Source organism: Gymnodraco acuticeps, unplaced genomic scaffold (genome assembly GCF_902827175.1).
Source record: "Gymnodraco acuticeps unplaced genomic scaffold, fGymAcu1.1, whole genome shotgun sequence".
Taxonomy (NCBI): Eukaryota; Metazoa; Chordata; class Actinopteri; order Perciformes; family Bathydraconidae; genus Gymnodraco; species Gymnodraco acuticeps.
In genome coordinates, this window is record NW_022990106.1 from 256,487 (window position 1) to 270,570 (window position 14,084).

Sequence of the window (14,084 nt, forward strand, 5' to 3'; positions counted from 1 at the left end):
TTTCAACATGTCTCCATTAAAGCCCATTGTAATTTCAGGCTGATATTTCCTCACAGCAGCAGCCTCATTAGCTCAAATATAAACACCTGTGTCATGGAACACGATGATAACTCCAACTAACATGCTCAGAGCAGCAGACTTCAGATAATGGTTAATGGTCCTGCCCTCAACAGGTCTATGTCAATTATGGGGTGACATCATATGCTGTTTCCATGGAAACGCATCCCTCGCCATAAAAGACGATGTCGCTATACATGAACTCCAATGAAAATGTTCAAAAAGTGCTCAAACGTTACATGTGTGCTAACAGTCCAGCCGTGAAGACATCTACGGGAGAGTTTTGAGATTTCTTCAAATGCCGTTGCCATGGCAACACAATGCTCGCCATGAAACACGGTTTTCTCATAACTTCAGTGAAAATGCTCCAAACGGCCCAAAACTTCACAGGTTTGGTAACGATGCAGCCATTAACGCATCTAAGCGTATTATGGGATGTCATCAAATGCCGTTGGCATGGCGACAGATCATTCACCATCAAGTTAGTTCAAAAGTTTGCAGTTCAAATATTTTGCTGCTTTTCCAAGCCTTTTTACTTTCTTTTCTTCTCTCATCACACATTCAAGCCCCCAGTGTTCATGTATCATTTCAATCTAAATTCTTCTCTTTCTTCTTACACATTACATTTCAGCATAGCAGTTTGCGTCAGATTTTCAGCATAAAGCATTCCCACTAGCAATTTCTTCAGGAATTGCATTCTCTAGTTTAATCTGCGATTCAATCAGATTTTTTACCTGTCCAAACTTTAGAAGAAGCTCAATGTATACGTTTTATCTTATTTTATTACCTTTTGTTTTGCAGCCAGTTGCATCCCCAAAGGTATTTTCATAATCGCAAGCATGTCTAAGTCAAGTAATATCACAGAAACTCTGCGTGATATAAATACATACATTTATAAGTAGGCCAACAAGTACCTGTTCTGAATAAAATCTGAAAAAATCTATCTATCACATTACCACAAAAAATAGTGGTACTTGAGAGGAATCAAAACAAAACTATGATGTGAAGTGACATTTATACTGCACGTTACTGTTGATATACAATATGAAAGATCATGGTTCAAAGCTAATAATGAAGTAGTTCACAGCGTTTCCACAGGGACAGTCGCCTGCGGGAGGGACCATAAGGGTTTCGTGTCAGCTGGCATGTTTTTCGCCCTTATTCAATGTTATTGTGTGGTTTATTATATATCCCCAAAATGCCAGGTTATAATATTAGTTTGTGTACTAATTTATCAGGGTAATTAGAGAATACCCTCAGGGGGCGGGTATGTAGAAGCTTCATGTATGCAGAAGGTATTTGGCCGATGTCACACATTCCCCAACAGCACAGCTGTATATTTAAAATAATCTACATTGTCACTGTGACCCTGATATCATTAGACACCATTACAAGTTAAGACAGGAATATAAACAAATGTGAAAGCTATAAAAGGAGATCCAGACATAATTGAATCAGCCTGTCTTTCTCTTTCATGAATAGAGAGATGCGTTTTTCTTCACAATGTACTGTATGTCATGCTCAGATGCTGTACCTAATCACTGAAACAGAAATGAGCAAATTCTAAGCAACAGCTGCATCAAAGCTTGATTAAGAATGAATGTATGCCATAGAGGTTAATTGCTTTAAAATTATAAGTAAATTATTGACAGGAGTACAATGGGTATTCACCCCCACTGTTCCACCTACAAGAGGCCAACATTGTTTTCTACTACACATATTTTAAATATAAACACATTATCTGTATTAATTGAATAGGCAACTGTTGCATCATTGAGCCTGTCAATGTGGAAAAGTCTGGACATTCGGATTTAGATTTAAGATTTTGTTTAGCTTTGTGGTAGACTGATGTTAGGGGAGTTTACGTCATGTTTTAGTGTTAGCAGAAATCTGTGTATCCATGGAGCATTTGGCCTTTAATATCTCTGTCATTTATCTGATTTTAATAAGTATTGATTAAAAGTGTTTGTATTCTAGACCCTGCCCACACATATACTAGAACAAACTGGAGATTAGATTATAGACTGAGTGTGGTTCAACAATACACAGGATGGTGTCCTGTAGCCATCAGTTAATTAATGTTGGCTAATCATTGATTCATACTGTAGTATGTCCTGCTTTGCACTGACAGTGGAAAGTCACCATGGAATTAGGTAAGGCATTAATCTTAACAATGTTTAAATGCTACTGCCACAAATCCTCTCAGTGTGTTTTTATCAAGATTATCTTTGGTTGGTTGGTAATATCAATGCTAGAAATGATAATACAACCTGCTATTTTAATCTTAAAATAATCATAATAACATCACCACAAGAATGCTGAGCTCAAAAGAGTGCTGGGTTTTATCAACATTATTTATTTAAGGGTGCATTAAGTAAGGGGCTCTTAATAAACTGCTCTTAAATTATTCACATCCATAATTTATTTGTGGTAAGTGTAGAATCACCCTTCTGGTGATTCATAACAACAATTGACTGATGCTCGGTAAACGTTGTAGAAAAACTACGGTTTCATACTCCTGGTGGACTTTTATTCAGTCTGAAGTCTCCATTTCACATTCTTACTCTCAAATCAAGTGTTCATTGCGGCTCAAGAGGATGCAGCTCGAGTTAAGCATTCTTTTCAGGGCTATTACTCATGAACAGCTCCTCAAGTGCTTTTTTTCAGACATTGCTTTGCAGACAGACACACTTTGACTGCAGCGTTGTTATACCTCACTCTCAATGTCCTAGCTATATATACACTTATAAATCCCTGTTGATATAATTTCTTGCAGCATATACTATGTTTTTTCATAGCACAAAAATGACAGATGTAACACAAATACCTTCATGGAATGGAGCCATTATTTATGTGATTAATTACAGCAGTGTTTGAAAAGTCAAAATGTGTGCTGTGCCGCTGAGAAAGGTCTACTACTGTTTATCCAGACTGTCACACAACACCCGCATCTGTCACTACATTGCTTTATCCTCACAGATTGGTTTTGTTTTCAAAATCCAGAAATTATTAACATCTCGGGGCAAAGCTTTTTTTTAAGATAACCTTTTTACCTGTACAGTACAATGCTCAGTGCGGTATCCTTAAGATGATGCTAACTTACAAGTAACCATGTTATCAATTGTTATTCGAGGCGAATGCAGAACACCAACATCACACTTTACCTCAAGTGTTTGTGTCCTAACTAAACCTAATGTTAGTGATACACAACCTAGTAGTTTAAACATAACCATGTCGTTTTTTGTATTAGTTTTCTTTCAATTTACAATCCCACACATATTTGAAAGTGGTACTATAATCTGGAAGATGAAACATGTCCCTTGAAATGCAGTTTAGTTGTATGGGAATGTAGTTTTGTAGGAGAAAGGTTTGCAATACAAGACCCAACTGCTTGGAACATCATTCATAAACTAGAGAATGCAATTCCTGAAGAAATTGCTAGTGGGAATGCTTTATGCTGAAAAGCTGATGCTGAATTTTCTATGCTGAAATGTAATGTGTAAGAAGAAAATTCAAAATTTAGATTGAAATGATACATGAACACTGGGGGCTTGAATGTGTGATGAGAGAAGCAAAGAAAGTAAAAAGGCTTGGCAAAGCAGCAGAATATTTGAACTGCAAACTTTTGAACTAACTTGATGGTGAATGATATGTCGCCATGCCAACGGCATTTGATGACATCCCATAATACACTTAGATGCGTTGATGGCTGCATCGTTACCAAACCTGTGAAGTTTTGGGCCATTTGGAGCATTTTCACTGAAGTTGTGTTGCCATGGCAACGGCATGTCCCGTAGATATCTTCACGGCTGGACTGTTAGCACACATGTGAAGTTTGAGCACTTTTTGAACATTTATAGTGACATCGTCGTTTATGGCGAGGCATGCGTTTCCATGGAACCGGCATATGGTGAGATCTCAGATTTGGCGTAGAGCTGTTGAGGCATGGACCGGTGATATACAAGTGAAGATTGGGGGACGATTGGACCCTGTCCATTGGAATTACAGCGACATCGGGTTTCATGGCAAGTGATCTGTCGCCATGGCAACAACATTTGATGACACCCCATCATACGCTTAGATGTGTGGATGGCTGCATAGTTACAAAACCTGTGAAGTTTTGGGCCGTTTGGAGCATTTTCACTGAAGTTATGAGAGAACTGTGTTTCATGGCAAGCCTTGTGTTACCATGGCAATGGCATTTGAAGAAATCTCAAAACTCTCCCGTAGATGTCGTCACAGCTGGACTATTAGCACACATGTAAAGTTTGAGCACTTTTTGAACATTTTCATAGGAGTTAATATAAAGCGACATCGTCTTTTATGGCGAGGGATGCGTTTCCATGGAAACGGCATATGATGACTCCCCATAATTGACGTAGAGCTGTTGAGGGCAGGACCATTAACCATTATCTGAAGTCTGCTGCTCTGAGCATGTCAGTTGGAGTTAGGACATCATCGTGTTCCATGACACAGGTGTTTACGGGTGGCAGTGGTCTGTGCATCCGATCATCAGATCAAGGGGGAGTGCTGGGGAACTCCAGTTCGAAACCCGCTCCTGCCGCCACTGCGTCAGGCCGTTGTGTCCTTGGGCAAGACACTTCACCCGGATTTGCTCCTGTGGGTATTGTCCACAGTACATGTATAATACCAATGTGTACCTGTAAAAGCGCCTCGATGTCTTCGAGGTTTTGTGATGTTAGTGTGTGTTATTAGGTAGGTTTGTTTTGTGATATTGGGTAGCTTCGTTAGTGTGTTTAGTTCACAAAACCTGTGGGTTTGTGTCTTAAGGGGGGGAGTGTTACGGCTGCTGCCTTCCTGGTTCTCTTAACTGTGTTAATGTGTGTTGCATGTAAATAAGCTGTGCGATTGCCCTGTCGTGATTGGCTGCCATCTCCTGGTCCGCCCCTGAAGATTGTGATTGGAGCACGCCGGCCCCGACGCACTCCAATCACAGCGCACAGCCGGCGCACACCTGCTGGAGACGACTACAAAGCTGGGGACAATCATCACTCTGGAGGCTCTGCTGCGAGTAGACGCCTCACACATTTTGCTCTTGTGTTGTGGACACTTTAGACTTAAGCTATTAGACTGTGTTTAACTCGTGTAGTGTGTTTAGTGTGATTATAGGCCTATATGTGCTTAGTGTCGTGTTGAGATATGTGTTTAGAGTAGTGTGTTTACTTGCCTTATTTAGCTGTGTTTTCTTGCAGCCTCCTTTCGTTAGTGTTTAGTGATTTCAGATGTGTAAATAGACTCACTTTTAGAGTCCTCCTTTTGTTTGGTTATCAACCTTTGCCCGTTTGGCCCTTTTGTTTGTTCAGGCTACATGACTGCCATTTTGTTTCACACTGTCTTATAATAAAACCATTTATAATTATTACTAATCCCATTCTGGTTGTGTTGCTTCCCTTTGGTTCCCCTAGCCCAGTAGGGAACGTAACACACACACACACACACACACACACACACACACACACACACACACACACACACACACACACACACACACACACACACACACACACACACACACACACACACACACACACCCTGGGTTTTGAAGACTGTTAAATCCGAAATGGATGAACAAACTTTGCAGCCCAGTTTCCCAGCTTTGCAGTCTATCCACGCCACGGGTATGCCTCTTGTTTCCTCCGTCACATCTCCTCCGTCCATACCTCTGGGAAAGGTGAGCTTGAGCTAGCTAGGGGAACGTTGCTAGCGCAGCTAACGTTAACGTTAGTGCTAGCATTATCCACGTCTTTAGTCTCTTCTGATGATATAGTACTAGTGGCAGCTTCACTTGTAGCTTCGGTGCTGCTAGCCTCTTTCTTCTTGTGAATTATATTCTTTTTAGAAAAGAAGTAAAGTAAAACATGTTTGCCTGCCATTATAGAGCTTTTTCGTTAGCATTCTTGAGGGAAAGAGCTGACGCAAAATCGGCGGGCGGCGAGCTGGCTCGGTGTGGGTGTGTCACACACACACACACCCCCAGCTCGCCGCGGGGTCACGAGCGTGATGACGAATCATAATGTTTTAAGGAAATCGGTTTTATTTTTTATTATAATTACTCTGAAATGTATGATGTCATTATTACAACAAATACACATTTGCAACTGATAACATTGGCAATGCTTTTATATTTATTAGACTATTAAAAAAAAGATCATGCTCCAAATAAGTGGGGGTACGGCGTACCCCCGCGTCCAACGCCCACTACACCACTATATTTAAGTGGTTTTAAGTTAAACTTTAACAGGATGAAGGATTTAAGTCATCAGACGTCTATATCTTATAAAAAAAACAGCAGAGCAAACGTTAGCCTTTAGCTTGTAGCCCCTTGGTCCTGTTACACAATTGGCAAATACTTATTCTAAATGTGAAACTGCTTGTGTTTTTTCTATTTTTAATATTCAGCTCAAATTATTCACTACCGCATTAAAATTCTGCCTTTTGTGATGGTTTTGAATGAGAGCTTCCTAGTGACAGAAACATAATGTTAAATATTTTCTGATGCTGTGAAAGGTTTGTTTGAATCAATAATACTTTGAAAGATTGTTCATTACATTACATTACATTTAGCTGACGCTTTTATCCAAAGCGACTTACAATAAGTGCGTTCGACCAACAAGATACAAACTTGAAGAAAACAGAATCATATAAGTACATCAGGTTTCATAGAGCTAAAACATTTCAAGTGCTACTCAACTGGCTTTAGATAAGCCAGTCCTTTATTAGTATATAAGTGCTTTGTTAATAGTTATATCGCTCGAAGTTGAGTCGAAAGAGATGAGTTTTCAGTCTGCGCCGGAAGGTTTGTAAGCTTTCTGCTGTCCTGATGTCAATGGGGAGCTCATTCCACCATTTTGGAGCCAGGATAGCAAACCCACGTGTTTTTGCTGATGGGAACTTGGGTCCCCCTCGCAGTGAGGGTGCAGCGAGCTGTTTGGCTTTGCACCTAAAACCTGTATTACTTTCTAATCTTGTTCAATTTAGGGAAACTTGGCCCAGCCGGTCTTTGATTGATGAGCTTGTTTAGTGATTCGACAAAAAGCCTGAACGGCCTGGGAGGCAACTTCTAAGAGCTTGAGTATACTTCAGAAGCTGTGAAGCTCTTGTTGACTTTTTTGAGGATTTTGCTGTGTTTTTGTTTGTTTCGAAATGAGCCCCGTTATCTCAACTTTTAATGCAGTTTAAGTACAAAATAAAACAGAAACTGAAACAACCTGATGAGAACGGTTTACTATGCTCATGCCTTGCAATTAAAACATCGAAAGAATCATTAATTCATCATTCATCCGTGAATCATCTAGTAGGGAGAATATCTTAATATTTGGACTCTATAGTCGCACCCTTCATAGTGTCACATGCTTAGTGAGCACTACTGTCTCTGGGTTCATCAATCTGTGGGGTCAAAAATCCATCCAAATTATGTAAGGTCTGTAATGTCATCAAAAAAGGTTAGCGCAATATTTGGATTGATTTTATGCTGGATGCAATACAGAATCTCTTAAATAAAACAGCAAGAGAGGCTCCTGCATTTTGTTTATATATGATATATTTATAGTTTAAGGTATGTGTCTAGAGTCGAACCTTATTGATCAAATCCATGGACCTAATTCCTTCACTTTTATTTCAACAGGTGTCAGTTTGAGAGCGAGTTGTTGTCCGGCAGAGGCAAACTTTTTGTGACCTTGTTGACCTCATCAGCCTCACCTCCCAGGGCAAAAGAGCGCCGTTCTCTCTTTCTGTCATCTTCATTATTAGCAGGGCTTGTGGTGTGGATTGTTCTTGGCAAACCAGTGAAAGGTCGTAGAGGAGTATGACACTGTGTCAGGGCCCAGATGTGATCCGGAGGCATTGTGCGGCGCTGGGTTGTCAAGATAAAAATGTTTTGGGCTGAGTTAGGAACACGTCTAATATGAATTGGACGTCAGTGGTTAATTAAATGCCAGCTCTTTCCATTTTCTCTCTGATTCCTGAAAGGACTGAAGGAGTTGAATAGGAGTACATCTGATGAATCAGGAGATGCCAATCAATAAACTGAGTCTTTGTTGTTTTGTCTTCCTGCTGCTTCTGAGACTGCTACGAAGAATCTGTATGAGATCGTTTACTTTTGTCTGGGAGTGGATGGTGCTATCAAAACATTAATTTCCGTTTAAAATGTTGGATCAAACATATACTGTACTGTGTTCGACGGAATGATCTTTCCAGCCCACAGAAGCATTTCAATCAAGAGAGACGTATTTCTGAGTAAATGTATTGACATGTGCACAAGATGAAATGTCCATAGTGATGGTGGTGAGACCAAATTGTAATATCATATAATATAAAATGAAGTCTGGAGTAGATGAAGAGTGGATTTCTGATGAGCTTAACCCGGGCACGGATGTGAAAACAGGAGGTGAATGGGGTGGAGGAGGGCTTCAGCAATATTACCTGAGATGACAGCTGACAGCAAAAGAAAGGAGAAGAGATTTAAAGTTTGTCAGCAGCACAATGATTGGCTGCTGGAGATTGGGGCAACACCTTGTTGGTTAACTAAAAAAGTGGTTGCCCATGATCAGCAGTTAGAGGAGTGAGTGAAAGACAATTGAGAATTAAATAAATGTCAAGATAGTCTTTCAGATAGAATTAACACTGAGCTTTAGTTTGGTGAATGTGAAACATTGACAACCCTTTTTATTTTTTCAATAGACAAAAGTAAATTGTTCCCTTAACTAAACAAAGTTACTTCAGTTTAATAACCATTTTGCTTTTGTTGCCATTGGCAAATCTGGGGGGAATCATTTGAAAACATTGTCCATGCATTTTACATTTCACATGCACCTATTAACTTTGCTTATTCATTCATTCAAAAACTATTTTATTATTATGTTGATATTCCAAAACATATCTTCAGACCGAGAAGTAGGCTTTCAACAGCATCAAATTAGCATTTTATATATATATGGGTTTTACAGATCCATTAAACTGACATTCCTGAAACCCATCCTGTAACGGTTTGGACCTAAAGGTTAGAAGTTAACTTCTGCGATATGTTGCGATAACAAAAATAGTTGTATTGACTGTTGTTGTTTTTATATTGATGTGCCCTTCTTCATAGTTAACAGCAGAAAAAGAAAGAAAATCTCATTGAGTTGCTCTCACACGTTTTTACTCCTCCACTCAACCGATAAGGTCTGCCTGGTCTCCAACTCTAATACATTTTTTAAAGACTCTGCTTGCTCTTTCATAAAGTAAACTCAAAATATTGATGATATAGTATATGCAACATTGCTTATTAAAAGCAACACTGCAGTGAAATGGTCTGAATGCTACAGTTGCCACAATTATTAATAGCCTGGCTTCTGAAAAACAGACATCCCATTGTGCGGAAAAAAAAATCAGAGCAAAGGGTTCGGCACTGGAGAGGTAATTGCTTTTTGAATGACATTTTGGAGAAGTGCCATAAAGCGAAAGTCTATTGCAACTTCTTTGGTGATTGTTCTACAAGATCTCCATCCACATCTTTTTTCCTTGAGAGGAATGAAACCACAAAACCTAAGTGTGTGCCAATATTTCTATTTTAGAATGCCACTTAGGCCCAATGATGTCCACTCTTCTCTTTCCAATACCTACATTCATCACTTGACCTCGATACACCCCTCCACAGGACCTGTGGCGTCTTTTCATGTCATCAAAGTCTCTTTTTGCCACAGTTTGAAAATTCTACTAACAGACTAACAAGCTGGCATGCGTTTTCAAGGGTAATCGCTGTGCTGGTGTGCATGGCAGGAACTCTTTTAGTGAGATCAATGTTGAGGGGCCCTTGACATATTTCACACATTGCTAAGATGTTGCTGTCAGGGCTTATTTAAAGAGGTCTGCCTCAGTCCACTGTCGTCATTCAGAGGTTGTTTTTTTGCCGGAATAATTGCCACTGCTGACATTGAGACCAGATCTATATTAACCTTTGTACTCTCCAGTACTTCTGAGAGTTGAGTTGGCGAGTTGGATGGCTGACGTATTACAGTATATTCTCTAGTTACCTCTTCTAGACTGTTTCTCTTTATTGTACATTTTCCTCCACAAAGGCATTTTAAAGGGGAGCTTTTGACAAATGCTGCACTGCGCTTTGAATATTTTTGTTTCTATTAACTCCCCACGGCTCTATACTGCATAAGTGCAGCACAGAAATTTGACTACTGTCAAATTCACAGTTAAAAAGACATTTACACCACATGAGTTTAGAAGATATTTCGGAGTCAACATCTATAGTTTATTCTGTTTGCATCTGCTTTTCGCTCATAACATCATTATATGTTGGGCTTATTTATACCTTTGGGTGCTAATTGAGTGTATTCAGGCAGGGACATTATTATCTTTGCCTTCTTAGATCTGGGAGTACGCAGACCAATTATAGTGGTTGATAACCATGCAATGGCATCCAGATACTGTAATTTAATACACATTTGTATCAAAAGCTGGTGAATTGTGACGGCTTGAATAAAAAGTGTTTGACTTCAGATGGATAAAAACATGCGTCTGTGACTGCTTTGATAATATATTATGCGGGAAACTATTCAATCACATGTTTCTCAGCTTATTTTTATATTTGTCAGGCCTTTGGTGATCAATAAGTTCATACTGTATATGAGGCTCGAACAAACAGAACGTTATCTGTAGGGTGAACCATAACTATTAAGTTAAAAATGGTCTAATTCTAAATTTTGAAAATTGGATCGATACTGTACATGCATGTATGTATCTATGCTGTATAATGGACACACTCTTTTATTTATTTTTAATAATCGTTTCTGTTTCCATTTCCAATATGGAATAGCATTTCAATGAGATGTGAAATTAGTTTTAAAAACAATCATACTGTATGCCAAGGAAACTGTTGATGCCCCATCAATAAATTATTATATGGATGTTTTAAATAAGCTATATGGAATATGTATTTGTTTACGGTAAAACGTGTTTTTTCAAGAAACTGTTGCTATTTGTATTTGTGGCTTTGCAATCAAATTAAGACTAACCCTTCTTACTTGCTGTTCAGTTTAACCTTATTTATGTTATGTTTTAAGAACCTTAGGGAATGTGTAACCTGCCCTCATCACTATGGGGGAAGGTTTCCAAATATGGACATTATTTCCTCCCTGGGTGCCGCCTTTAAAGTGTGATTGTCAAGATAATTCATTAGCTAGGCTTGTAATAGTGCAGAATGGCCTATAGCGTTAGTAATGCAAGTGTTGGCAGCACAAGGAGAGGACATTCTGCACTACTGAGGAGAAGCACATCTGTCGGAAGTGACAGGAATATTTAATGAAGACATTTTGGATCCTTTATAAGATCAAAGGGGCTTTTCAAAAGCATTGCACATTTCAGCAAGGACGCTTTGTGAATAACATTGACTACAGGAGGCCGTTTCATAAATGGAAATATGTGGAACTCAGAAATGGCTGAAATGGGAAATGAGTAATGTTTTATGGTAAACTGAAAGACAGCTACAAATTATTTAGTTATTAGCTTGACAGCACAAAAGCCGGTTGCCACTGCAGCTTTGACTTTGACTCCCTTTCAGAAGCTGACACTGAATAGACCAATCGTTGAGACTCACCGAGCCTACACAAAACAACACATGAAAGCAGCCAATCAGGTGATACATGTAGACAACCCTACATATGCTCAGATGAGTCATGCACTGATCAGGGCAGAGTTGCGCGCGTGCTTACGCATTTGTCTGCATTTGACTCCATCTTTTTTTTTAAAGATATGGACAGCAGGCAGTGACTCCACTGGTTTGTATAATAAGTTCAGATTTGATAGAATGCTTTGAGAAAAATGATCCAACTATTATAATATATGTTATGGTCTCACTTGGTAGTTTTAACTTTTCTTTCATACAGTATGATGTTAATTATAAATATTATTTTCCAATTGAAATAGAGGATAACGTAGGGTATGAAAAAGATGGCTGGGCAAGTCAATTGAATGACAGAAAGCATTCAGTAAAAACCTTCTCAATCAGATTCACAAGGGACGTTCCGACTGGCATCATATCCTAATGCTGTTTTGAATTCACATACACAAAAAGAGTGTTAGAAAAAAGTAGAAGCTTTTGAAAGAAAAAAATGAAATGTATTAGTTCATCGCTGTAAAAAATTGCCATGATCCAAAAACTAATGCAGATCCTATAGGCTCTCAGCAAAAGCAACACATTATTTGTATAATGACACACCCAAAGGGTTCCAATGACCCCTCTGAGTTATTCAGCAGATGAAGTGATATAGTACTTTTACATATATTATAGCAACATAAACCACAGCTTTATTTTTTATTTTGTTATCATCCATTGTTCCCAGGCAACAATAGTCAATCGATTTATTCTACCACTTTTATATGACTGCCTCGAACATTTTTTTACTGCATCCTCTGGTACTGTTAGTATGCAGGATCAATCATTAATTTATTCTGTGAATGTTTAAGATAGACTGCAATGATATAATATATGAAACCCGGTTGGTGCTCACCACTTAATAGAGAGGACAATGACTAGAGCAAAAGGGAATTAACTTAATATTGCTTTGGATCATAACTTGCCGCCTTTTGAGCCTGAATCTAGTTCATTCTAGTTTTATTGTTATGCCCAAAACCTCACATTCACTAGAGTGCATACTTAAATGACTATAACTTGGTGTTTTTCATATCCAGGATATCCAATTGTCTTTGCTAATGGGACTTTCTTTTGGGCTAAAGTCGCCATGTTGGTCAATGGCAGCAGTGAATTAATTACGTATTTTCTACATGTGGAGCAAATGTTAAACTATATTCTTTGGTGTAGTTTAATGTAAAACACAGTATCATATTGTATAAACAATCATGTGTTTTTCCTTTTGGTAAAATCTTCAAGGAATATGTTTAGTTAATCAATAGAGCGCTTAAAAAATCAATGTATTGCACCAAAGGGCTTCACAAAGACAGACAGTACATGTGCATGTTTTGGAAATAATTCACAATAATAAATCATCTTAATCTATAGAGTAATTAGTGACTGCAGTTTTTAGTTGTATTCTTCTCTGTCAGGTGTGCGTCACAGCTGACTGCAAAGCTCTGAGTAGTTCATTCTGACCTGTTTTTGACATTAAAGAGTCACTCTTCTGCAAAAGAAAATACAAAAGCCTTTAAAAACAGCCTTCAAAATTGAATTGGGTCTTTTGGTTTTGTCATGGTCAATTTGTTTTTGCCATGGTGACATGGAGAAGAATGTGTGCCACACATTTTGGAGAAGAAAAATATAGTCCATATTAAACTGATAACAGTTGGCAGTTCATCATGACATGTGTGCAATTTTATATGCACCAATATATTTGACACATGAAAACCCGTCTAGATATTTTATGATCATAAAGTGCTAGACTCTTTCTGATTTCTTACATTTGAAGCTGGCTACAGCGTGACAGCTATACAAAAGACAGCAGGTATTCTTGGTGATCATCAGTGATACAATAATAAGTAGAGTCTAAGTAGATTGATTACTGTATTCACTATTGGTCTTCTGATTACAAGTCTTATGAAACATAGTTGTTCTGCTCTTTGTGGAAGAAAGCCCACACATGTAGTTTAGTTGTGTTTTTTGTGAGGAGTTGCATGGATGTAGCAAAACTCAAGGCTAACAAATTATTCACTGAGGGAATTTTACTTTTACTTAAGATGAATAAATAAGCTCAGCCTAAAATGAGATAGAAATTAGACTATATAGGTTCAGTTTAATAAACAACATTTCACCAGATTTGCAAGGAATTCTGCAGGAAAAGACAGTTCCAGAACTGAGAAGGCAAAAGGAGGCAAAAAGATTCCTCCCATAAAACCTTCTGTGTGAATTTGCTACCCAGCTTGCTTATGATAAACTTGTGTGCTTTATTGACAACTGTGACAATGCTTATCAGAATCACAGACCCCAGCAGCCATTCACAAGAGACAAAGAGGAAACTGCTCTGTGTCTATTGGCTGCTTGTCCATAGACACAGATGACTTGT